This window comes from Balaenoptera ricei, chromosome 15 (genome assembly GCF_028023285.1).
Source record: "Balaenoptera ricei isolate mBalRic1 chromosome 15, mBalRic1.hap2, whole genome shotgun sequence".
NCBI lineage: Eukaryota > Metazoa > Chordata > Mammalia > Artiodactyla > Balaenopteridae > Balaenoptera > Balaenoptera ricei.
The window spans coordinates 28950906-28976735 of record NC_082653.1 but is presented as its reverse complement, the minus strand read 5'-3'; the positions used below and the strand labels follow the sequence as shown (position 1 = coordinate 28976735).

Genomic DNA, 25830 nt, shown 5'->3' with positions numbered 1-25830 from the left:
AGGAGGCATAGGATTGTCATGGCAACATCCCAGGGATAGCTGGGGACATCAGTAAGGATGGTGCTAATGGGACAAAACATTTGGTAGACTGTAGAGACAATGGGAATTTCATGACAACTACTTTGGTGCTGAGAGTCCAACTAAGGAGACACAGAAGCTGTGGCTTGTGGGGAAAGGTCAGAAAATAGTAGTGGGCTTGGAAAGCAATGAGAAACCAAGCTCAATTGCCACCTCTCCATCATGAAGGCCTTGAATCAGAGAGAGGACATGAAGAAAGCTATGCCGAATTGGTGAGATCCTATCATATGGGCATCAGAGATAGAGGGAGGGAACCCTGACTGTGAAGAAGAGGACATGCTGAGCATCGAGGCTGTCTCCCTCACATCCATTTTCCCCTCTCCCAGTTATATTCAATCGCGGTGATCCTACATCTCTTGAATGGTTCAGGATCCACTAAGCCATCGAGGACAGGGATTGGTTTAAGAATGGACATATGACCAATGAGAGGTAAGAGGAAGTTTGCTGGGGGCTTCTGAGAAAAGTTTCCTCCCAAGAGAAACCTCCGGAAGACATCCTCAATGTTGTGTCATATTTTCCAGAAGAAAATTTTATTTTCCATTTTGAACTCTTATATAGTTTGAAATTTTGTTATCGTATGCTTATGCTACTTACACAAAATATTTTTATATATTGTTGTAAAATATTTATAAATATTACAGTAAAAGATTTTTGTCATGGGAAGAATATACCACTTTTAATAAGAAAAAAACATATGTTCATGGAAATAATGGGTTTTTTTGGTTTAGGAAAAAAATTAAAATGGGATCATAACACGTATTTTAGAACATATTTGTATCAAGTAAGAGCACATAGCAAAGTACCTAATATGTGCTCAGTAATGGTTGAATCTGAATGGCTTTTGGGTGGTTAGATGGGAATTGGGGAAAGATAATACATCTTATCTTAGTTATTCACAGGAATATCTGGTAAAAGGGATGTGCCGTCAGGATGTAGCTGTGTGATAAAGTGGTGGTTACTGCTCTTTGGTACCTAAGGCATCACAATATGTAGAGGTGGCTGTATATGTTGTTCCATTTTAAAGATGAGGAAACTGAGTTTCAGAAGGTGAAGTGACCTTCCCAAACATGGTAGAGTCAGCAGTTGAACCCAGCCTGACTCCGGGTTCAAGTCTTTAGCTGCTTGGTTATTCCACCCCTATTCACCCAAACTCTCCTGCTGTTCTGTAAGCTCTCTCAGCTGCATGCTGCTCTGGACCAGTGTCTGGGTCTCACACCACACTTGGCAGGTGAACAGCCTTCTGTCCTCCGAGGTGCTGACAAGGATATGACTGTCTTGGCTGAATGTGCCATCTGGGTTCTGGGTGGGGGTGAAGACCTCACAGGTCCTGAAGCATCCTTTCCTCCCTTGCCAGGTGATTTCTATGGCTTCAGGGTAAAACGTTTGCACATGGCAGGTGAGGATGGCCACGTGGAGGCATGGAACACGGTGCACTGACATCTTCACTGTGGGAACAACTGAAACAACAGGGCTTCCTTCATTACTTCTTCCTTCATGTAAATGATGCTCAAGGAGCACCCACACCTTCCTAGACATTGCTCTCAGTTCTTGGGATGCAGCAGTGAGAAAAGGCAGGCAGGTCCTTGCCTCATGGAGCTCCTGCTCTGGTGGGGAGGACAGGGGGAAAAGCAGTCACTTGACCCCCACATGGGTTATGATAGCCTGTAGGGGCACCTGACTTGGTCTGGAGGTGGGAAGGTAGGGAAGGGTTTCTGGAAAAAGTGCAGAAATAGGAAAGATGAATAGGAGTGAACTACATTTGGCTGATTCTATTTTCCATAGATGGCTACTGCAAGCCCACAATGTCATCCAGAACCGTACCACTCCTGATCATTGGGGGGTCTACTTCTGCTCCCCTGAATCCTGGGCAGTACTTTGTGACTAGGAACAGAGTGCAGCAGAGGTGACACTGTGTGAGGTCCAAGGCTGGGTTATAAAAGTTGATGTGGCTTCCACATGGGAATCTTGGGACACTCACCTTGGGAACACAGCCAGCTAGCTCTGAGGAAGCCCAAACTAACATGTGGAAAGATGATAAGAAGAGGCTCATGTAAGAATTGAGGCACCGAGTTCACACCATGTTAGTGATGGAGCCTTCATATGATTCTAGCCTCTGAATCATCCAGCTGAGGTCCCAGGTGTAATAGAGCAGAGACAAGTCATCCCTACTAGGCCCTGTCCAAATTTCCTGAAGTATAGAACATGTGAGCATAATAATTTTGAGGATTTGGAGTAAGTTTAGAATACTGGAATAAGTTTGGGATAATCATGCAGCCCTGGTAGCTGGAACATTAGGCAAAGGGGCTGGAGGAGGACAAGAAGTGGAGAGAGGGCACTGAGATCGGCTGTGTGTGGTAAGTGCATCTCAGGCAAAGGGAAGGGCATGGGCAAGGGCCCTGAGGTGAAGCCTAGCATATTCCAAGGACAGTAAGGTGACCAGGGTGAGTAAGGGAACATGGACGAGATGCAGCCAAATTCATAGCTAATCTGAAGACTGTCTACACTTAACTGCTGCCACAGGTACCCTGGGGGCACATGTGATATCCTAAAGAGTAAATACACAGGTAGTTTAATACAATTAATCTCCAGATCCTGAACCCTCATATGACTCTTTCCTAAAATTGCACACTAAGCCCAGATCCTTCTCTTGCCTCCTGTTTCTCAATTCTCCTTCTCCAACTGTCAAAAAAAAAAAAAAGAAAGGAAAAAAAAAAAAAAACAGAAAAATCTTCTCCCCATACATTCCGAAACTAACTATGGTGCATTGCCCTTGGTGTAAAGCCTTTGGGACACAAAATAAAAGGACAGTTCAAAATACTGCTGGCCAGAAAGCCTGTTTTAATCAAAACATCATAAGCTCCCCCATCTGTCTCACTGAGCTGCCTTTTTTTAAACACTTACACCCTTAGTTCATAAGGAAAAACCAAATAAATTTAATTTATATACTTTTTTTGATGGTAGTTCTCTGTGTTTTCATAGTTCTCTATGATATGTATAGTGTTGTGGTCCATAAAAGACTTTCACATAAAAATATGCTACAGTAGTATAAAGTTCTCTGCAGGAATTATAATGGATATACAAATTTAGGAAGAAAAAGGATTGATAAAAATTCTGGTCATTAAGAAAGACCTTGTTTTGTTTGTTGGTGATGGGTGATGCTGGAAATCAAATAACTATGATGTAATTTTTACATTGAACATTTTCAGAGTGAGGTAACATTTGTAATATCCCAGGAGTTATGTCCTGAGGGACTACTTGAGCATATGAGCAAGCTTAGAGCAAGCTTGAGCAAGCTTAGATGCAAAGTCTGACACCACCATAATGGGTTTGTCTTATGAGGTCAGAGCAAGAAAGGTGGGGCGTGGCCTTGCCTGCATTGTTCCCTCCCTTGATACCAAGGTGCATCTAGGAAGCCTGTTTCAAAGGCAGAACTGGCAGCAAAGCAGTGGTGACATGGTGGTCTGGACAAGAGGTTAGGAGCCCACGTGGAGAGTCCAAAGTGGGAGAAACTTCTTTGCTGTGGCCTATAAGAGCTGTGTGATCTGGTCCCTGTCCCTTCTCTCCAGCCATTTCCTTTTTCAGGCACCCCTCTTCTCACTAAGATCCAGCCACATGGGCCTCCTCTCTGCTCCGCAAACATGTCTTACTCTCCACCCCACCCCACCGCAGGGCCTTGCACGTTCTGTTTCTTCTGCCTGGAACACTCTACTCTTAACTTGGCTGACTCTCTTTCATCTTATATGCCTTGGTTCCATCATCACTACTTCAAAAGTATTTCCTTGTAAACTAGATTTCTCCTGTTTTCATCTATTTCAGTAGTCAATTCTTTTCCATTATGGCAAATGTTACAAGTCATAACCGTATATTTGTTTGCATCTTGGATGACGGTGTTCACGTGAGTGTGAACTCAATGATGCAGAACCAGGTCTGTTCTGTTTACCATGGAACCCTCAGCACCTAGAATAATGCACCATGCAGCAGATGCTCAGTAAACACTTGTTAATGAATGAATGAATAAACTCCCACCTCCCAAATACTCTACAGCAGGGATCCCCAACCCCCAGGCCACTGACCTGTATCGGTCCGTGGCTTGTTAGGAATGGGGCCGCACAGCAGGAGGTGAGTGGTGGGCGAGTGAGCAAAGCTTCATCTGTGTTTACAGCTACTCCCCATTGCTCACATTACTGCCTGAGTTCTGTCTCCTGTCAGCATTATGGTGAGTTGTATAATTATTTCATTATATATTACAATGTAATAATAATAGAAATAAAGTGCACGATAAATGTAATGCACGTGAATCATTCCGAAACCATCCCCACCCCTGTCTATGGAAAAACTGTCTTCCATGAAACTGGTGTCTGGTGCCAAAAAGGTTGGGGACCACTGCACTGGAGGGAAGGAAGCTCTGAAAGAGAAGTATGCGATTACAGCATGAAAGGGAATAGGATGGTCATTTAAGATAGGGAAACTCGTACCCACCTCAGGTGGGGTTTGGTGAAGAACGAATGGGAAGACTCAGGTGAGGTGCTCCAAACAGGGAACAGGTGGAGGTCACCTAGGTTGGGCCATGGGCGTAGGTGGGTGGGCCCTTACCTTGAAGGAACTTAGAGATATTCACATGCCCACTGAAGGGACTCGGCAATTCACTGTGAGCCACTTGGCAGGTAACCTGGGAGTGGAGTAAGGACAAGGCAAGGGTCACCAGGGTGGTGCTGATGATGGTGTAAGAGGAAGCATCTGCAGGACGGACGATGAGGGTCTGATGGGCTGGAAGCTCCACACCATTTTCAAACCATTTGAGGTGTATGTTTTTGGGAAAGAAGCCAGTTGATGTGCAGGTGAGATTCACCATCTGGCCTGGGTTGGCCCTGATGGAGGGGCCAGAAATCTCTGGAAGACAGGGCTTAGCTTTGATCAAGGCAAGATGGAGAGAGAAGAGAGAGAGATGAAGATGGCAAGTTACTGTCTAGTACAATACTCGCCCTTATGGTTCACCCAGTGAGACATCACCTCAGTCAAGTTCAGTTTTCTCCTCTTCTTCATTTTTATTGTGACTCTTCTTATCGTGAGAGCTTGCCAGCTGGCCTCACTGATTTGTTTCTCCACTTTTGTACCCACACTCAGAAACCAGACCATGGTGATCTTGCTAAAATGCAGATCCAACCATGTCATCCCGCCTCCCTCTCTCCCTACTTTCCTCTCTCCCCGAAGTACATTGTTTTAAAAGTCATATAAGGTGTTTCATGGAAAACATCAGACCCCTAGCTTCCTCTCCTTAAAAATTATAGACCAACCACTTTTTAACTATTTTAGCTGATTCTTTGGACATTTCTCTCTGTGTTTCTAAGTAATCTGCTTATATTATTATTTATCTCTCTGTGTCATATGTTATGGATAGACCTACTACTATAGAAGGTAATGATTTAGCTCTCTTACATCTCCCTCCACCTGCCATTCACACCTCCTATCATGGAGACATCCAATGCTTTGATTTTATGCAGATTAAACACTTTATCAATGTCATTATGACCAAAGGATAATTGTTCACAGCTGGGTCATGTAATATATTGTGATTGTATTTCCTTTCTTGTACAACTTTTTGTTTTCCCAGGAGTTTTTAAGTGTCTCATTCTTTTCATTGGTTAATTTTCTATAAACCTATAACAACTTTATCCCCAAGCTTTTTCCGAGATGGGTATCACTCCTCCTAGTATTTTTGAAAATACTTAGTATTGTAGTGGACTTCAGTTTGGGGTACATGTATACCTAAAAGTGCACAAAGACTTTGCAGGGCATCTATATGCTTGTATTAAAACACAACTTTTATTACGGTAATTTGTAAAAACACCTAAAAGTAGGAACTATTCATCATGAGACTAGCAATTATCAACAGATAGCCAATCTTGTTTCATCTTTACTTCACCTACCATCCACTGGATTGTCTTAAAACAAATACCAGGCACTCTATCATTTCACTCACTACTACCTTAGCATTTATATTTAAGAGTTAAGAATTCTTTTTAAAATGTAATATAAATGCCATTATCACACTTAAAATTTAGTAATTCCTTAACATCATCTAGCACTCCCATTACCTCTGCCTTTATTAGGTGATATTATTCTTTGCTTCATTAACTCTTGACATACCGTTCTTTTTAAAAGTTTTTTGAAAATGTATTTTATTTTCTTTTTTTATACAATTTTTAAAAGTTACAATCCATTTACAGTTATTAAAAAATATTGGCTATATTCCTCATATTGTATAATACGTCCTTGTAGCCTATCTTACACCCAATACTTTGTACCTCCCACTCCGTCATCCTTATATTGCCCCCTTCCTCCACTGGTAACCAGTAACTTGTTCTCTATATCTGCATCTGCTTCTTTTTTGTTTTATTTACTAGTTTGTTGTATTTTTTAGATTCCACATGTAAGTGATATCATATGGTATTTGTCTTTGTCTGTCTGACTTATTTCCCTTAGCATAATGCCCTCCAAGTCCATCTAGATTGCTACTAATGGCAAAATTTCATTCTTTTTTATGAGTGAATAGTATTCCATTGTGTGTGTGTGTATCTTATGGAAAAACCCAAATGAACTTTTTGGCCAACCCACCTCTTCTTTATCCAGTCATTTGTTGATGAACACTTAGGTTGCTTCCATACCTTGACAATTGTAAATAATGCCACTATGAACATTGGGGTGCATGTATCTTAGGTATTAAATTAGTGTTTTTGTTTTTTTCAGATATATAGCCAGGGGTGGAATTGCTGGATCATAGGATAATTCTATTTTTAGTTTTTTAAGGAACTTCTGTACTGTCCACAGTGGCTGTACCAATTGACATTCCCACCAACAGTGTATGAGGGTTCCCTTTTCTCCACATCCTCGCCAACATTTGTTATTTGTGTTCTTTTTGATGATAGCCATTCTCACATGTGTGAGGTTGACATACAACTCTTACAGGAAAGGCATGGTAAATGCCTTTGTTTATTATCTTTTGGCATTCATAACAATGAGTTGGTGTCTTAGTAATCTCCAAAAGTGACCATTGACGTTTCTTTAATTTTCATACCATTGTGATAACATCATTTTTAACATTGATGGATGTCAATATATTGTAATTTTATCTTTTTAATGCTCAAACTGCCCCATCTGTGGGAGTCTCCTTTAAGTTAGTTCCTGAGTCTTTTTATATAACTTCACTTGATATTGCTTCCTTACTTCTGTACAACAAAATATTCCAAGCTCATTTTGCATATTTCCTGTCCATGGTCTGATATCAATCATTTCCCTAAGGAGACATGGTTCTTTTTAGTGGTAGTGCTATTTAGAGACCATAATCTGTGTACTAGCAGTGTTTATTACTACTGGGTTGTCATAGCTACCAGGTCATTTTGGTGGACACAGTGATGAAGTATATTTTTTTTTAGGAGAAAGCCAATTCAATTGGGTTAATACTGATAGTTCTAATCCAATTTTAAGAAAGCAGTTTTTAAACCTAACTTCTTCGATTATGTCCTGTATCTGTTTCTCATATTGAAAATCCAGTTTCTAAGGACACCAACACAATTACTTATTCACTTCATCCTACAATACAGGGGTCCCCAACCACTGGGCCATGGACTGGTACCAGTCCGCAGCCTGTTAGGAACCAGACCACACAGCAGGAGGTGAGCAGCAGGCAAGCAAGCAAAGCTTCATCTGCCGCTCCTCATTGCTCCCCATCGCTCGCATTACCACCTGAACCATCCCCCCCACCCCCATCCATGGAAAACTTGTCTTTCACAAAACCAGTCCCTGGTGCCAAAAAGTTTGGGAACTGCTGCTACAATACATATATAATATTTATGAACACCAGTACCAATATTAATACCAATCAGTATGATTATTGAATAGCATTTGGGGTTTTTTGGGTTCTTTTTGTCCTCAGGATATGTTTCATTAGGGATATAGATACACATGTGTAGCATACTGTCTCCAAGGCTCACCCAAATTCCCAGAGCATGACCAGTTTAGTGTACTCAAGAGCACTCCAATGCCATGTATTCATGTTTTTACCTGAAAGGATTTGATTTGAATGGTTGCTTTTTTTGCAGGTTGCCTATGCACATGGAACACTGGAAATACTGTGCACCTAATGCCTTCTGGAAGGAGTACTCAATCAGATCAGTTACTCAAAGGGAGTTGGTATGTAATTATCCCAAGCTCCTTTCCTCTTGAGAGGGATAAAACTAAGACTTATATGTCATTTCTCATAGTTTCCCAACTGGATTAAGCTCCAGTTACCCATACTGGCAGTGGGCTTGAGGACACATTCTTTATAAAGAGAAAGTTTTCTCCTTGAACCCTTCGGAGGGCCCAGTGTGTCTAATACACTGGTTACAAGAACACGAACACAAAGGGAGTCTGTTTAAGAGGGTTGAGTGAACTTCACCCGGAAGGAAATAGGAAAAGTCATGGGCTTTGTGTAGACCTTCCCTGTGTTCCTTTTGTCTTGGTCTGCAGTGTGAGGGGCGTCTGGGTTCAGCCCCCAGTACTCCTGTCCTTCATCCTACTTCACTCAGTGGAAGGTGCCCTTGTTTGGGCCTCTTCACAGCAGTATCCTGCCGCCACTTTACTAACAGAACCACCAATCTTGCCAGCAATGAGGTTCAGTAGTACCTAGGCCCTTCCTTGTTGTGAGCATATCCATAGACTTGGGATGCACTGGAGTTAGAGTGTATGGGCTTCTGACATGTAGTTATAAAACGTGCCTGTTGGTGTCACTGCTGAGCTCGGTACTCCAGTTTTCACTGATCCCTTCACCTCAGCGTTGAATGCTTTATTCTGACCAAATTAGGCAGCAGGTAAATGTAATGCATCTGTTTCAGAGAGGCTGTGACTGCAGAAACAGAGGATAAATGTACCTTTGAGTTTCAAAAGGTGAACTCAGATGAAGGATGCAAAAGTTTGGGAAAATGTAGGCTCCTGTAGAGTGGCCCCTCCTTTCTACTTCCTCTTCACCCTCTGGTTACCTTATGAGACTAGACAACACTGTCCGACTTACTGGAGAGAGGAGGGGAACTGGAGGGACTTAACACTGGAGAAGCCTTAGAAGGTCCAGCTTGGAGGGACAGGGGAGTCAGGAATACACGTGCCTTCCTTTCTGGTGACACAGTTTGTGAAATTACTGCTTCTAGCCTGACCTGGCAACAGAAGAGCAGAACTGGGTGTGTGCTCTGCCAGGTCAAAGGACCTGAGACCACCTTGCAGAGATTCCTGGAGTAGCCAGATTTCTCAGTGTGCTGAAGAGGATTGTGGGCAGAGCTGGAATCAAGTGGAAGCTGTGAGATCAGGAAGTAGTGCTAGGGGTACCTGTGTGGATCTGTAGTCAAGGGCAGCACTGGGTGATGGACATCTCAGCAAATGCCTGGATGTACAGATGTCACAAAGGCACCTTAATATCACTGGGGACACAGAGGGTGGGGGAACCTGATTTCATGAATGAGATCATGAACTGACCAACAATAAGTCCATGGAAAGGGTGCTTAAAACAGAAATCATGCTAAATCATGGAAAAAATTCAAAATGTAATACTTTTTGCATACATTGGAATGATGGCTTCAGAGTTGCATTGTTTGATCTTGATTATGTCACCTAATATCTCCAAGACACAAATTCCCCATCTGTAAAATGGGTTCAGGGGCAGAAGCTGGACTAGGTGCAACCAAGAGCTTTTCCAGCTCGGACTGACCATAATGCTAAAGTCTCTGATTCTCTCAGCTGTTTCACTGCCCACTTGTGAATGTCTTCCTTATATGTCACTCTCTTTGCAGTCCTTCCCACAATGTCCAGTGAGACTGCTAAGTATCACCAGGATAGCCCAGTGTGACAGCGGACAATGAGGACATTCTCAACCCCTGCGGAGATCATATGAAACTGCAAAAGAAAAATATATCTACAATCATGCCATCATGACAAATGGAAATATTTTATCTTTCTGTTCTCCTTCCAATCCATGCCTACATAAGTACCCCTTTTGTACCACAGTTGGGAGACTGCATTGTATCCAAGGCCTTTTGGGAAGCAAGAGGGATGGAAAAGGAAAATATGGTTATTTTAGTTCTGCTGCTTGGCTCCCCTGGCAACCAGCTTTATAGACCTAATGACTGTAAAAATATCTCTCCAGCTTCGACTGCTCTCCTGAACTACAGACGTCTGCCTACTCAACATCTGTATTGGAATGATGAACAAACATTATGTTTAATGTGTTCAGAACTGAACCGATAGTTCCCATCACCAACCTATTCTTCCACTTGTCTTTGCATCTCATCCATTGCTCAACCTAGCCTGGAAGCCACCCCAGTTCCTCCCTCCCATGACCTTTCACATTCAGTCCCCAAACGTGTCTCATCCTTTCTATCTTTAAATACACCTCACTTTAGTCAATTTCTCTCCATCTCTGCTGGTACCACCATAGCTCAAGCCACTCTAACTGTCCCCTGGTTTGTTGCAGAAACCTCACAACTGAACTTTCTGATTACTTGCATTCCTCTAATCTAGTTATGGTAAAGGTGTCATGGTGATTTAAATGCACATCATCAATGTAATAAAGAGCCAGTTGCTTCTATATTTTTGGCTATTCCACTAGGCACAAAAGGTCATATCAGTGTGGTTTTGCTTTTGTTTTTTTCTGATCACTAATGAGATTGCATGTTTCTTTATGTTTATTGGCCATTAGTATTTCCTTTATTTCCATTAAATGAAGGGACTGTAAATGTTTCATGGCACTTGGGTGCCCACAGAGAGCTTTCCCTGAGGAGCCTGGAAGGGGCTTTCAGAATCACAGGTATGGTTCTCCCTGAGTAAGAGCCTGCCATATCTCTGCTGGTTGTCTTGCTAAGGATCAGGTGTCCGCAGAAGCTTCATTCCTGGGTAGAGCATGAGAGGCCACCTCTCACTACTGACCGTCCTGGTCCAGGCTCTCAGCTGCTCTTGGGCTGCAGGAGACAGGGAGGGGAAGCCAGTGCTGGAAAGGTCTCAGAAGGCTGATGAGGTAGGAGAAGCTGGGGCAGAGGCTACAGGCATCATGGGAAGTGGTCCTCCTGGATCAGTCCTCCTGTATAAGACTGGAGGGGACAAGGGTCCTATGTTACTTGTGGCGTCTATGACCTGCAGAGGAAGCAGAGAGCTGGGCGAAGCCTTTGTTCTCTTCAGAATTCTCCTCAGAGACCACCTCACCAATGTTTTCTCTATACTAACTCCATCTATATCCCCCTCCACCGTGGGCCCTGCCCAGGTCAGGGGAGCCTGCATCCTTGTGCATCCTTAGACTGGAGCTGTGAGAGGCAGAGGGGAAGGTTGAAGGAATGGGGTACAGCTCTCAGGAACACTCTGGATTCAACATGCCTTCAAGGTAGAGGAGAAATGGGAGCACCTCGTGCTTTCTCCTCACAGTGTCCCCCTGTCGGCCTGGAGTCACACCCCGGGAGCCCAAGCCCTATCCTGGATGCCCCATTTACCTGCAAGGGAGGGTCCTCCTGAAGGAATAGATGATGGAAATTTTAGTCAGGGGAAACAACTTCCAGCCAAGCAGGAAGAGGGTCCCAAAGAGGGAGCTGGATGTTCTGGCACCTGGTGACAGGAAGATATCAGGATGAACCTGGCTTCCTGCTCCCATCACTCAACCACCAGGGAGGCTCAGTCCACCCCAGACTCAGGTACCAAGACTACACCTTGGTCTTGGAGGGAATCACCTCACCTCTCTGAGCCTCAGTTTTCTCATCTTTAAAATGGGGATCATAACGTGTACTTTAGATCATTGTTGTATCAAATGAACACCCAGCAAAGTACTAATATGTGCTCAGTAATTATATTATCCAAATGGCTTTTGGGAGATTTGGTGGGAATTGGGGAAAGATATTACATTTTGCCTTGGTTATTCACAGGAATATATGGTAAAGGGGATATGCTGTCACGAAGCAGCTATGTGATAAAGTGGTGCTTACTGCTTTTTAGTACCTAAGGCATCACAGCATGTAGAGGTGGCTGTATTTGCTGTTCCATTTTAAAGATGATGAAACTGAGTTTCAGAAGGTGAAGTGACTTCCCAAGGTCATACATGATGAACAGGGCACAGCCAGCATTTGAACCTGACCTGTCTCCAGGTTCAAGTCCTCGGCTGCTTGGTTATTCCACCCCTACTCACCCAGACTTGCCTGCTGTTCCTTAAGCTCTCTCAGCTGCCCGCTGGTCTAGACCAGTGTCTGGGCCTCACGCCACACTTGGTAGGTGAACAGCCTTTTGTCCTCCGAGGTGCTGACCAGGATATGACTGTCTTGGCTGAATGTGCCATCTGGGTTCTGGGTGGGAGTGAAGACCTCACAGGTTTTGAAGCATCCTTTCCTCCCCTGCCAGGTGATTTCTATGGCTTCAGGGTAAAACGTTTGCACATGGCAGGTGAGGATGGCCACCTGGAGGCTTGGGACACACTGCACTGACATCTTCACTGTGGGAACAACTGAAACAACAGCCCTTCCTTCATTACTTCTTCCTTCATGCAAACGATGCTCAAGGAGCACCCACACTTTTCTAGGCATTGCTCTCGGTTCTCGGGATAGAGCAGTGAGCAAAGACAGACGTGGTCCCTACCTCTTGAAGCTCGTGCTCTGGTGGAGAGGACAGAGGGGGAAAAAGCAGTCACTTGACCCCTACATGGGTTATGAGAGCCTGTAGGGACACCTGACCTGGTCTGGAGGTGGGCAGGTAGGGAAGTGTGTCTAGAAGAAGTGACCTTTGAGTAGAAATATGAAAGATGAATAGAAGTGAATTACACGTGGCTGATTGTATTTTCCACAAATGGCTACAGCAAGTCCACACTGTCATCCAGAACCTTATTACTCCTGATCAGTGGGGGAGTCAACTTCTGCTTCCCTGGATCCTGGGCAGGACTTTGTGATGAGGAACAGAGTGCAACAGAGGTGACACTGTGTGTCAACCAAAGCTGGGTTATAAAAGTTGATGCGGTTTCCGCCTGGGAATCTTGGGACACTCACCTTGGGGACACAGCCAGCTAGCTCTGAGGAAGCCCAAACTAACCCAAGTGGAAAGATGATAAGGAGAGGCTCATGTAAGAACCAAGGTGCTGAGCTCACCCCAGCACCAACGGCCAGACATGTTAGTGATGGAGCCTTCATTGATTCCAGCCTCTGAATCATCCAGCTGAGGTCCTAGATGTAATAGGGCAGAGACAAGCTATCCCTGCTGGGCCCAAATTCCTGATGTACAGAATATGAGAGCATAATAATTTTGAGGATTTGGAATAAGTGTAGAATACTGGCATAAGTTTGGTATAACTACGCAGCCCTGGTAACTGGAACTCTAGGCAAAGGGGCTGGGGGAGGGCAAGAGGAAGGAGAGAGGGCACTGAGATCAGCTGTGTGGGGGAAGTGCATCTCAGGCAGAGGGAAGGACATGGGCAGGGTCCCTGAGGTGAAGCCTAGCATGTTCCAAGGACTTTAAGGTGACCATGATGAGTAGGGAGAACGTGGGAGGGATGAAGCCAAATTCATAGCGACTTTGAAGGCTGTCTATACTTATTGTTGCTACACTTACCCTGGGGGCACATAATGACATCCTAAAGAATAAATACGTAGGTAATTTAATACAATTAATCTCCAGATCCTGAGAGACCCAGACTCTTTCCTAAAATTGCACACTAAGGCCGGATCTCTCTCTTGCCTCCTGTTTCACAATTCTCCTTCTTCAACTTTACCAAAAAAAAGCTCTTTCCCATACATCCCAAAACTAACTATGGTACATTGCCCTTGGTGTAAAGAATTTGGGACACAATTTAAAAGGACAGTTCAAAATACTGCTGTCCAGAGAGCCTGCTTTAATCAAAGTACCACAAGCTCCTCCATCTGTCTCACAGAGCTGCCTTTCTGATATAAATTTAATTGTTATTTTTAATAATTATTTGTCAGAATTTGTCATATATCTGGGTTGTTTTGATCAATTATGCAATTCAATTTAAAATAATTTTTAAACACTTACACCATTAGTTCATAAGGAAAAACCAAATAAATTTAATTTATATACTTCTTCTGATAGCGGTTCTCTGTGTTCTCTTAGTTCTCTATGATATGTATAATGTTGTGGTCCATAAAAGATTTTCACATAAAAATATGCTACAGTAGTATAAAGTTCACTGCAGGAATTAGAATGGATATAGAGCTTTAGGAAGAAAAAGGATTGATAAAAATTCTGGTCATTAAGAAAGACCTTGTTTTGTTTGTTGGTGATGGGTGACGGTGGAAATCAAATCACTATGATGTAATTTTTACAATGAACATTTCCAAAGTGAGGTAAGATTTGTAATATCCCAGGAGTTATGTCCTGAGGGACTACGTTAAGCATATGTTGAGCAAGCTTAGATGCAAAGTCTGACACCACCATAATGGGTTTGTCTTATGAGGTCAGAGCAAGAAAGGTGGGGCGTGGCCTTGCCTGCATTGTTCCCTCCTTTGCTGCCAAGGTGGATTTAAGAAGCCTGTTTCAAAGGCAGAACTGGCAGCAAAGCAGTGGTGACATGGTGGTCTGGACAAGGGGTTAGGAGCCCACGTGGAGAGTCCAAAGTGAGAGAAACTTCCTTACTGTGGCCTATAAGAGCTGTGTGATCTGGTCCCTGTCCCTTCTCTCCAGCCATTTCCTTTTTCAGGCACCCCTCTTCTCACTAAGATCCAGCCACATGGGCCTCCTCTCTGCTCCGCAAACATGTCTTACTCTCCACCCCACCCCACCGCAGGGCCTTGCACGTTCTGTTTCTTCTGCCTGGAACACTCTACTCTTAACTTGGCTGACTCTCTTTCATCTTATATGCCTTGGTTCCATCATCACTACTTCAAAAACATATTTCCTTGTAAACTAAACCTCTCATGTTTCCATCTATTTCAGTACTGTTTTTTTTTTTAACATCTTTATCGGAGTATAATTGCTTTACAATTGTGTGTTAGTTTCTGCCGTATAAAAAAGTGAATCAGCTATACATATATATATATATCCCCATATCTCCTCCCTCTTGCATCTCCCTCCCACCCTCCCTATCCTACCCCTCTAGATGGTCACAAAGCACCGAGCTGATCTCCCTGTGCTATGCGGCTGCTTCCCACCAGCTATCTATTTTACATTTGGTAGTGTATATATGTCCATGCCACTCTCTCACTTTGTCCCAGCTTACCCTTCCCACTCCCTGTGTCCTTGAGTCCATTCTCTATGTCTGCGTCTTTATTCCTGTCCTGTTCCTAGGTTCATCAGAACGATTTTTTTGTTTGTTTTTTAGATTCCATATATATGTGTTAGCATACAGTATTTGTTTTTTTCTTTCTGACTTACTTCACTCTGTAGGACAGACTCTAGGTCAATCTACCTCACTACAAATAATTCAGTTTCGTTTATTTTTATGGCTGCGTAATATTCTATTGTATATATGTGCCACATCTTCTTTATCCATTCATCTGTCGACAGACACTTAGGTTGCTTCCATGTCCTGGCTATTGTAAATAGAGCTGCAATGAACATTGTGGTACATGACTCTTTTTGAATTATGGTTTTCTCAGGGTATATGCCCAGCAGTGGGAATGCTAGGTCGTATGGTAGTTCTATTTTTATTTTTTTAAGGAACCTCCATACCGTTCTCCATAGTGGCTGTATCAATTTACATTCCCACCAACAGTGCAAGAGGGTTCCCTTTTCTCCACACGCTCTCCAGCATTTATTGTTTGTAGATTTTTTGATGATGGCCATTCTGACTGGTGTAAGGTAATACCTCATTGTAGTTTTGATTTGCATTTCTCTAATCATTAGTGATGTTGAGCATCCTTTCATGTGTTTGTTGGCAACCTGTATATCTTCTTTGGAGAAATGCCTATTTAGGTCTTCTGCTCATTTTTGGATTGAGTTGTTTGTTTTTTTGATATTGAGCTGCATGAGCTGCTTGTATCTTTTGGAGATTAATCCTTTGTCAGTTGTTTCATTTGCAAATATTTTCTCCCATTCTGAGGGTTGTCTTTTGGTCTTGTTTATGGTTTTCTTTGCTGTGCAAAAGCTGTTAAATTTTCTTAGGTCCCATTTGTTTATTTTTGTTTTTATTTCCATTTCTCTAGGAGGTGGGTCAAAAAGGATCTTGCTGTGATTTATGTCATAGAGTGTTCTGCCTATGTTTTCCTCTAAGAGTTTTATAGTGTCTGACCTTACATTTAGGTCTTTAATCTATTTTGAATTTATTTTTGTGTATGGTGTTAGGGAGTGTTCTAATTTCATTCTTTTACATATAGCTGTCCAGTTTTCCCAGCACCACTTATTGAAGAGGCTGTCTTTTCTCCATTGTATATTTTTGTCTCCTTTATCAAAGATAAGATGACCATATGTGCGTGGGTTTATTTCAGTACTCTTTCCATCACGGCAAATGTTAAAAGTCATAATCATATAGTTATACCTTATTGGTTCACGAGGTTCCATGACTATGAACCCAGTGATGCAGAACCAGGTCTGTTCTGTTTACCATGATAACCCTAGCACCTAGAATAATGCCGCCACATAGCAAATGCTCAATAAACACTTGTTAAATGAATGAACTTCCAGCTCCCAGTATATACTAAAGAGAAGGAAGCATGGAAAGAGAAGGACTGGATCATGGCCTTTAAGGAAATAAGATGGTGATAAAAGTTAGGGAAACTCGTACCCTCCTTACGTGCGGTTTGGTGAAGAATGAATGGGAGAACTCAGGTCAGGTGCTCCAAACAGGGAACAGGTGGAGGTCACCTAGGTTGGGCCATGGGGGTAGGTGGGTGGCCCTTACCTCTGCAATTCACTGTGAGCCACTTGGCAGGTGACCTAGGAGCGGAGTAAGGGCAAGGCAAGGGTCACCAGGACAGTACTGATGATGGTGTAGGAGGAAGCATCTCCAGGACGGACGATGAGGGTGGAAGCTCCACATCATTTTCAAACCATTTGAGGTGTATGTTTTTGGGAAAGAAGCCAGTTGATGAGGAGGTGAGATTCACTATCTGGCCTGGATTGGCCCTGTTGGAAGGGCCAGAAATCTCTGGAAGAGAGGGCTTAGCTTTGATCAAGGCAAGGTGGAGAGAGAAGAGAGAGAAATGAAGATGGCAAGTTACTGTCTAGTACAATACCCGCCCTTATGGTTCACCCAGTGAGACATGACCCCAATCTCTCATGTTCAGTTTTCTCCTCTTCTTCATTTTTATTTTGCCTCTTCTTATCATAACAGCTTGCGGGCTTGTCTCACTGACTTTGCTTCTCCACCGTTGCACCCAGACTCAGAAACTAGACTATGCTGATCATGCTAAAATACAGGTCTGATCATATAACTCCACCTCCATCCTTTCCTTCCCAAAGCACATTGTTCATGCACATATGTACACTACCAAACATAAAATAGATAGCTAGTGGGAAGCAGCCGCATAGCACAGGGAGATCAACTCGGTGCTTTCTGACCACCTAGAGGCATGGGATAGGGAGGGTGGGAGGGAGGGAGATGCAAGAGGGAAGAGATATGGGGACATATGTATATGTATAACTGATTCACTTTGTTATAAAGCAGAAACTAACACACCATTGTAAAGCAATTATATTCCAATAAAGATGTTTTTAAAAAAGCCATTTAAGGTGTGTAATAAAAATATCAGACCCATAGCTTCCTCTCCTTGCAAAAATTACCGATCAATCACTCTTAGCTATTTTAGCTGATTGTTTGGACATCCTCTCTATCTTTCTAAATAACGTGCTCATGTTATCATTTCTCAGTGGCATATGTTATGGATAGACCTACTACTGTAGGAGGTAATGACTTAGTTCTCTTATATCTCCCTCCACCTGCTATTCACACTTCCCCTCCTCACATCTTTCTATCAGGGACACATCCACTCTTTGATATTATCAGGATTCAGCACTTTTATCATTAAGACCAAAGAAGCATTGTTCACAACTGGACCATTTAATAAGGCATGAGTAAATTTCCTTCCTTGTACAACTTTTCATTTTCCCAGGAGTTTTTAAGTGTCTCATTCTCTTCATTGGTTTAGTTTTCTATGAACCTATGACAACTTTATCCCCAAACTTTCTGCCAGATGGGTATAATTCCCGCCAGTATTTTTTAAAACGGTAAGTATTGTAGTGGACTTCTGTTTGGAGTACATGTATACCAGGTCATTATGGTGCACAGGGTAGTGAAGTAAGTAATTTTTTTAGGAGAAAGACAATTAACTGGATTAATGCTAATAGTTTTAATTTAATTTTAAGAATGCAGTTTTCAAATGTAGCTTCTTTGATTCTGCTCTGTATCTGCTTCTCATACTGAAAATCCCAATTTCTAAGGACACCAACACAATTACTTATTTATTGCATCCTACAATACATATATAATATTTATCAACACCAACACCAATATTAATACCAATCAATATGATTATTGCATAGCATTTGGGGTATTTTTGGTTCTTTTTGTCCTCAAGATATGTTTCATTTGGGATATAGATACACATTATTATGTGTTGCATACTATCTCCAAGGCTCACCCAAATTCCCTGAGCTTGACGACTTTAGTGCACTTAGGAGCACTCCAATGCCAGTAACTTCACGTTTTTACCTGACAGGTTTATTTATTTATTTATTTATTTATTTATTTATGGTTGCTTTTTTGGAAGGTTACCTGTGCACACGGAACACTGAAAGTACTGGAGTACTGACCCTCTAACGCCTTTGGAAGCAGCTCTCAATCAATGACCAAAAGGGAGTTGGTATATAATATCCCAAACTCCTTTCCCATATAGAGGGATAAATCTGAGACTTATGTATCATTTCTCACAGTTTCCCAACTGGATTAAGCTCCAGTTACCCACAGTGGTAGTTGGCTTGAGGACCTACCCTTTTTAAACTGTCTGATTCACCACTGCCTTGTTGGGGGACCCTGCACTCAAATCCTTGTCTCAGGATCTGTCTCTGTGTGAGTCCATCCTAAAACTGTATGTTTTAAAGTCCCTTGAGATAATTTGCCTTTGTCTGGGTGAGCCATAGTTAGATTAAGTAATTTCATTTCGGATTTAGTAGTTTAGTATTTAGGACTTTTTTCATTTTGAATTTTAAAATGTTCATGGGTTTTCAAAGTCAAAACCTCAATCAAGGTACAGCAGAGAAGTATAGCTTTCATTCCTGTCCCTTCTACTCTCTTACCTTCCCCATCAGTAAATTTTTAAAATTAGATTTTGATTTATTTTCTTTTTTTAAAAATATAAGCAAATATGAATATTCTAGTATTTCCCACTTTTCTAATCATAAAACCTAGTGTGCTCCACACACTGTTCTACATGTTGTTTTCTTGTTTAATGTTATCCTGTGGTCCCTCTGAAGCAGTGTGCTGAGTTCTTCTCATGCTTTTTTACAGTGCAGAGAACCCCATTGTCTAACTGTACCACAATTTATTTAGAAACACATCTTTTGTCCTCACTAATAGTGCTGTAATCAAGAGACTAAGTGTAAGTCATCTTGCACTTATGTTAGCATACCTTGAGGTACATTTGTAAAAGATAGATTGTATTCACAGGATAATATGTAATTATGAATATGTATACGTAACATATAATTTTCCTGGATGTTGTCACATTCACCTCCTTTTGAGTAATACAATTTTGCATTTCAACCAGCAAAATATGGAAGCATCAGTTTCCCCATAGCTCCTGCCACACGGTGTGTTGTTAAACTTTTGAATTTTTAGCCAAGCAAATAGGTGAGAAATTGTGTCCCAGTGTAGTTTTAAATTGCATTTCCTCTTATATAAAGGTGATGAACATATTTTTTATATGTTTAAGAGATATTCCTATTTCATTTTCTGTAAATTGTCTTTTCATATGGATTGCTCATAATACTATGAAGTTTCTTGTGTTTTTCTTCTAAAATTTTAGAAGCTCTATATATATATTAGGGTGATTCTTTGTCTATATTATCAGTTGCAAAATATTATACATGTACACATCCATACACAAGTTTCTTTCTGTACAGTTGGTCAAATTCTTATTTTGCTTCTTTTTTTTTGAATTATGTTGGGAAAATTTCCCCCACTTCCAGATTATAAAAGAATTCACACATAGTTTCATCTAATACTTGCAGTTTCACTTTTTCCATTTAAATATCTGATCCATATGGATTTATTTTGGTGTATGGTAGGAGGAACTGTATTCATTTCTGGATTTTTAAATTCTGTTCCATTGGTCTACCTACTAATGCTCCAATTCATCCAGCGCCAGTGTTGAAAAAACTCTTTCCTCCACCAAATTGCCTTTACAATATTTTGTTTTCTTTCCTCCACCACTTTTTTTTTTTTGAAAGAAATCAATTGGCGATATGTACAGGTTTATTTCCATAGTCTCTATTCTGTTCCATTGATCTACTTGTGTGTCTTGATGCTAATACTACCCTGTATGATTATTGTAGCTTTATAATAATTCTATGTTCATGAGAGATATTGGTGTATATTTTTCCTTATCTGGTTTTAGAACCAGAATAATGTTCACCCTAAAAATTGGGAGGCATTACTTCCTCTTCAATTTTCTGGAAGAATATGTGTAGAATTGTTAGTATTTCTTCCTTAAATGTCTGGTAGAATTCCTCAGTGCAGTCATTTGGGTCTGGACTATTGATTGTTTCAGTTGCTGTGTCTTTTAGTTCATTAATCTTTTTCTTCAGTGTGTTATCTGCAATTAATCCCATCTAGTCTATTTTTCATCCTAGTCATTGCAGTTTCCATCTCTAAAACTTCAGTCTTGATCTTTTAAAATGTTTTCCATGCCTCTACTTCACATATTTAACTTTCCTCTAGCTACTTGAACATCCATAGTGTAGTTATAATAACTTTAATGTCCTTGTGTACTAATTCTATCATCTGTCATTTCTGGTTCATTTTCAAATGATTGATTTTCTCATTGCAAATTGAATCTTCCTGTTTTTTCATGCCTGGTCATTTTTATTGCATTCCAGATGTGACTTTTACTTTGTTGGGCATTGGAAATTTTGTAATGTAACAAATATGCTCGACTTATTTTGGGACATGGCTAAATTACCTGGGAACAGTTTGACATTTTCATATGTTGTAGTTAAGATTCGTGGTGCTGAATCACAGTATCAGTAGTTAAGATTTGTGATGCTGAATCACAGTATCATTTAGCCTAGAGCTAATTCTTTTACCTCTACTGCAGCAGAACCCTTCTGTGTACTGTCCCAGATGCCTACAAAATACGAGGTTTTTCACTCAGTTTGATGGGAACAGGCACTAGTCTTGGCCTTTTGTGAGCTCCTGGGACTTTCCCCCTGAGGCCAAGCTCAAGATCTTTGGAGTTTACTCTCTGTGTATCTCTTTCCTCTTTGGTGCTCCACTCTGAAAATTCTACCACATTTCCCTCCTTGGACTTCTAACTCCTCCTAATCAACTCAGGGAGACTTCTAGGCTCCATCTGAGTCCTCTCTCCCTGCATGGTGCCCTGCAAGCTTTCCCAGAGAGTAAAGTGGAGGTAACCTTTGGTCTCACCTCATTTGTTTCTCATCTCTTAGATATTATTGTTGTTTGTTGCCTGATGTCCAATGTCTTGTCAACCATTGTTTCACATAGTTTGCCTAGATTTAAAAAAAAAAAATTTATTTATTTATTGGCTACGTTGGGTCTTTGTTGTTGCAAGCGGGCTTTCTCTAGTTGTGGCAAGCTTTGGCTACTCTTCATTGCGGCGCGCGGGCTTCTCATTGCGGCGCGCGGGCTTCTCGTTGCAGGGGCTTCTCTTGTTGTGAAGCATGGGCTCTAGGTTCGTGGGCTTCAGTAGTTGTGACACAGGGGCTCAGTAGTTTTAGCACACAGGCTCTAGAGCACAGGCTCAGTAGTTGTGGCACACGGGCTTAGTTGATCCATGGCATGTGGGATCTTCCTGGACCAGGGCTTGAACCCGTGCCCCCTGCATTGGCAGGTGGGTTCTTAACCACTGCACCACAAGGGAAGTCCTGCCTAGATTTTTAGTGGGTGAGTAAATCTAGTTCTTATTACGGTTTTAGTAGAAGTTGACCCAAGTATTTAATTTAATTAAAATTTTCTATCATGTATGTCTTGTCTTTTCCATTATATCTTCTTACTGGTTGTTGTTTGATATATGAAAGATTTTTCTTTTTATTTGTTGATTTTATAACTTGCTACATTACTAAATTATCTTATTGATTGTAAAATTTAATGTTGATCCTATTACGTTTTCCAGATGCCATAGAGAGACAGCTTTCCCATTTTCTTTATAATTCTTATGCTTTCTATTGCTTTCTTCTTTCTAAAAGCATTGGATTATATTTCAACTCAATGTTAAATAATATTAGAAATGGTGGACATAAGTTTGTGAACTATTTAATATTCTAACAATTCTATCTTTTGCAGATGTTCCTCTTTAAAGCTCTCAGTCCTCTTGGTCTGGAATGACCGGTGGCTATTCCTAAGCCTCTTGCACGGCTGTTACCTTGGGGTCTCTAGTCTCCTATTACTGCTTTCCATTCTTACCTTGTTTTTATTTAACCCCTGTTTGGTAAAAAAAAAAAAAATGGGTACATGAAATGTAGTTCTTGATGATCTTGCAAACTTAAACTGGCTGGGTGTAGAATTTTAGGTGGAAATCAGGTTCCCTAAGTTTTGAAAGCTGTACTCCTTATATTCTAGTGTTCAATGTTACCCTTGGACATTTCATGCTGATTTCCTTCAAATGTTCACATACAATTTGCTATTTATTTTCAAATCTTGAAAATCATATGACCTTCTCTTTGTCCCAAGAGACCACCTACCATTATCCTTGTTTCTCCATGGTGCTAAGGCTCTAATATTTTAAAGATTCAAAAGTTCTGTTGTTGTATGTTTCTATGATCCTGCTAGAGTAAACTTTCATGTTCATTTTTTAATATCAAAAACATTATAATCATTTCTTTGCTAACAAACAGGCTTGAACTATTTGCTCTTCTTCCCAGGCTTTCCTTTAATGGATGATATTGAGTCTTGCAGAGTTTGTCTTCAGCCTTGATTCTATCAGTCAGGACCAAATCCAAGAATATACAGGATTTATACAAATGCAGGACAAAATTCAAGAAACATAAGCATTACATATTCTACATAAAAAAGTAATATTTACAATTTTCTGCCTCAATAATTCTAACATCTTTGTTTCTGTGTAATATATGGTTCCATGCTGCTAAGAATGTATTTTTACGTCTGATTGGTTTTAATATCCTGAATACTGACAATATACACTAATATAATACTTCATATGTTACAGGCCTCTTCTAAGTACTTTGTATTATAAACGCACTTATATTTATAATCCTCACAACAAATCCATAAAGTAAATATTATTTTCATCCTTATCTTTTAGATGTGGAAACTGAGGCACAGAGTATTTAAGCAACTCACTAATGTCACACAGAGCATGTTAATGAGAGCTAGAAGTCAAAACCAGGCCATTTGGGCCCAGAGTCTATACCTTTACCCACTGTGCTTTTAAGCCTTTTTTGTGGCCTTTGAAAACCATAAGGGTTCTGAAGGGTTAGGATTGTACTGATATGTCCCTGGGATTACATTTTACTCTTCTTCTTCACTGTGACTTCTCACTATCCTCATCTTTTATCCTCAGACTTGACACAATGCTAACAACCCACGAACCTTAGGATAAAGACTGGAAGTTGTGACTGTCTTAGAACAGAGGGCTGGATTTTCAGGGGTCTGGACTTACCACGCACAAAGAGCCAGGTGCCTGGTCCAGACTTAATCTCCACGTCAGGGCTTCCTCTCTGGAACTTCACACAGTAGTAGACACCAGCATCTGCTGAGGTGATGTTACTGATGTGGATGGAAAAGTCCGTGTTGTTTCTCCTTGTTGTGTCTGAAATAATTGTTACTCGGGAGAAGGGGCCTCCTCTGATATTGTAGATTAACTCTGGGCCTGGCTAGTTCCCCTGAACCACTTGACGGACCCCACGGGGAGCAGGAAGGTCACGTTGCAGTGCAGAGTGGCCGTTTCTCCTGCTGCAACTGACACTGACTTCTCAGGCTGAATCACCTGCAGCGTTTCCTCATCTGCCACTCCTGGAGGGAAACACAAGTCAGTTCCAGGTCCCCTGTCTGGCCTAAGGGACTCCTCTTGAGGTTTTTAGTGACCCTGAAACTGAAAATTAAAAAAAAAAAAAGCCAGGACTGTGCCTGAGGGCCTCCCACGGTTGACCTGGAGTCCAAGGGAGGGCCCTGGCCTGGGCACCAGGTGGACACGGGCTCAACACCCAGCCCCAGTACTGATAAGCCTGGAGATTCTGGGAAGAACACTCCCTCTGTTTTGGTTTCTTTTTCTATGAAGCATGATGAATGATTCCTGTTTTTCATGCCTTATGTGAGTTTTAAATGAAGACACAGGCTTGTCAAGGACCCAGAATGAGTGTTGTAAAGGCCAGAAACAGTGGGATCATTTTTATGTGTTCATATTTGCATTAACTAAACCCTGGAGAATATAACAGCCAGAGCTTCCACAGAAGCCACTGTGTGCCAAACATCACTCAAAATACTTAAATATATTAACTAAGTTCTTTAATTTTCACCACAATCCTATTAGTAAGGTATTATTATTTACCCCATTTTTCAGACAACAAAGGCAAAGAGAAGTTTAGTAATTGTCCAATGTCAAACATGATATAAGTGATGGAACTTGAATTAAAACCCAGGCATTAGGTTTCAAAAATATATCTATGCTTTTAATCACTTTTAGGATGACCTTGCAACTGAGATGTAAACACTGCTGGGAGGGGAGAGATGCCTCACCAGTCTGCCTGGGTCTTGGGTCAGATCTAGGGAAAATAAAGTGAACAGGCAGGTATAACTCCCACATGAAGAATATAATTCTAAAAATCTGAGATTCTGGGAGACTTAAGAGTCTAAAAAGTACCACTTACCAATTTTTTTCTAATAGTTCTACAATGCATGTGTAGTGGTGGTCGAACTATCTATCTATCTATCTATCTATCTATCTATCTATCTATCATCTATCTATCTATGTCCCTCTAAACTAAGACAACTCTGACTCCCAGATTCTATGGTCTTCAGCAAGATGGAAGAGTCATGTGCCACACATTCACTTCCTTCCTCAGGATGGTACCCATTCTTGCAGGTAAAGCCGCAGAGGGTCATGGATCCTTCACAGGGTGTCAGAAATGTAGGAGTGGAGGAGCAGCTAGGAATCCCTGTCCTGAGAAATGCTTGGGTGGGCTAAATCTTGTCTGAACCTGAACTGGAGAGGAAAGGGCTTCTTAAGTAATAAGAATTCTGGGGGAATTTGTTTAGGAGATCCTTGTTGTAAAAGAGAATATTCAGAGAAATGTCCTGAAGAGAAAGAGGCAGAAAAGAATGAGGCGCTGGAACAATGATCCACCTGCCCCACTGCCAGTGCAGAAATGGTACCACTACCAAACTCAGGTGAGCATCCCTGCACAGTGTTACCTGAGGCCATGGCGCTCACCGGTAAGCCCCAGTAGCAGAGGCAGCAGCAAGGATGGAAGCGGCAGTTAGAACAAGGAGGCAGGGACATGCATCTTGGTGGCTCCTGGGACCTGCTTTTTTTTTCTTTTTTTTTTTTAACATCTTTATTTGAGTATAATTGCTTTACAATGGTGTGTTAGTGTCTGCTTTATAACAGTGAATCAGTT

The 25830-nt window shown here is 41.5% G+C and overlaps 1 pseudogene; it reads right to left on the bottom strand.

Moving 5' to 3' along the window:
• Window positions 1–1215: 1215 nt before the first annotated feature.
• LOC132349836 (signal-regulatory protein beta-1-like) lies at window positions 1216–25716 on the bottom strand (annotated as a pseudogene).
• Window positions 25717–25830: the final 114 nt, after the last annotated feature.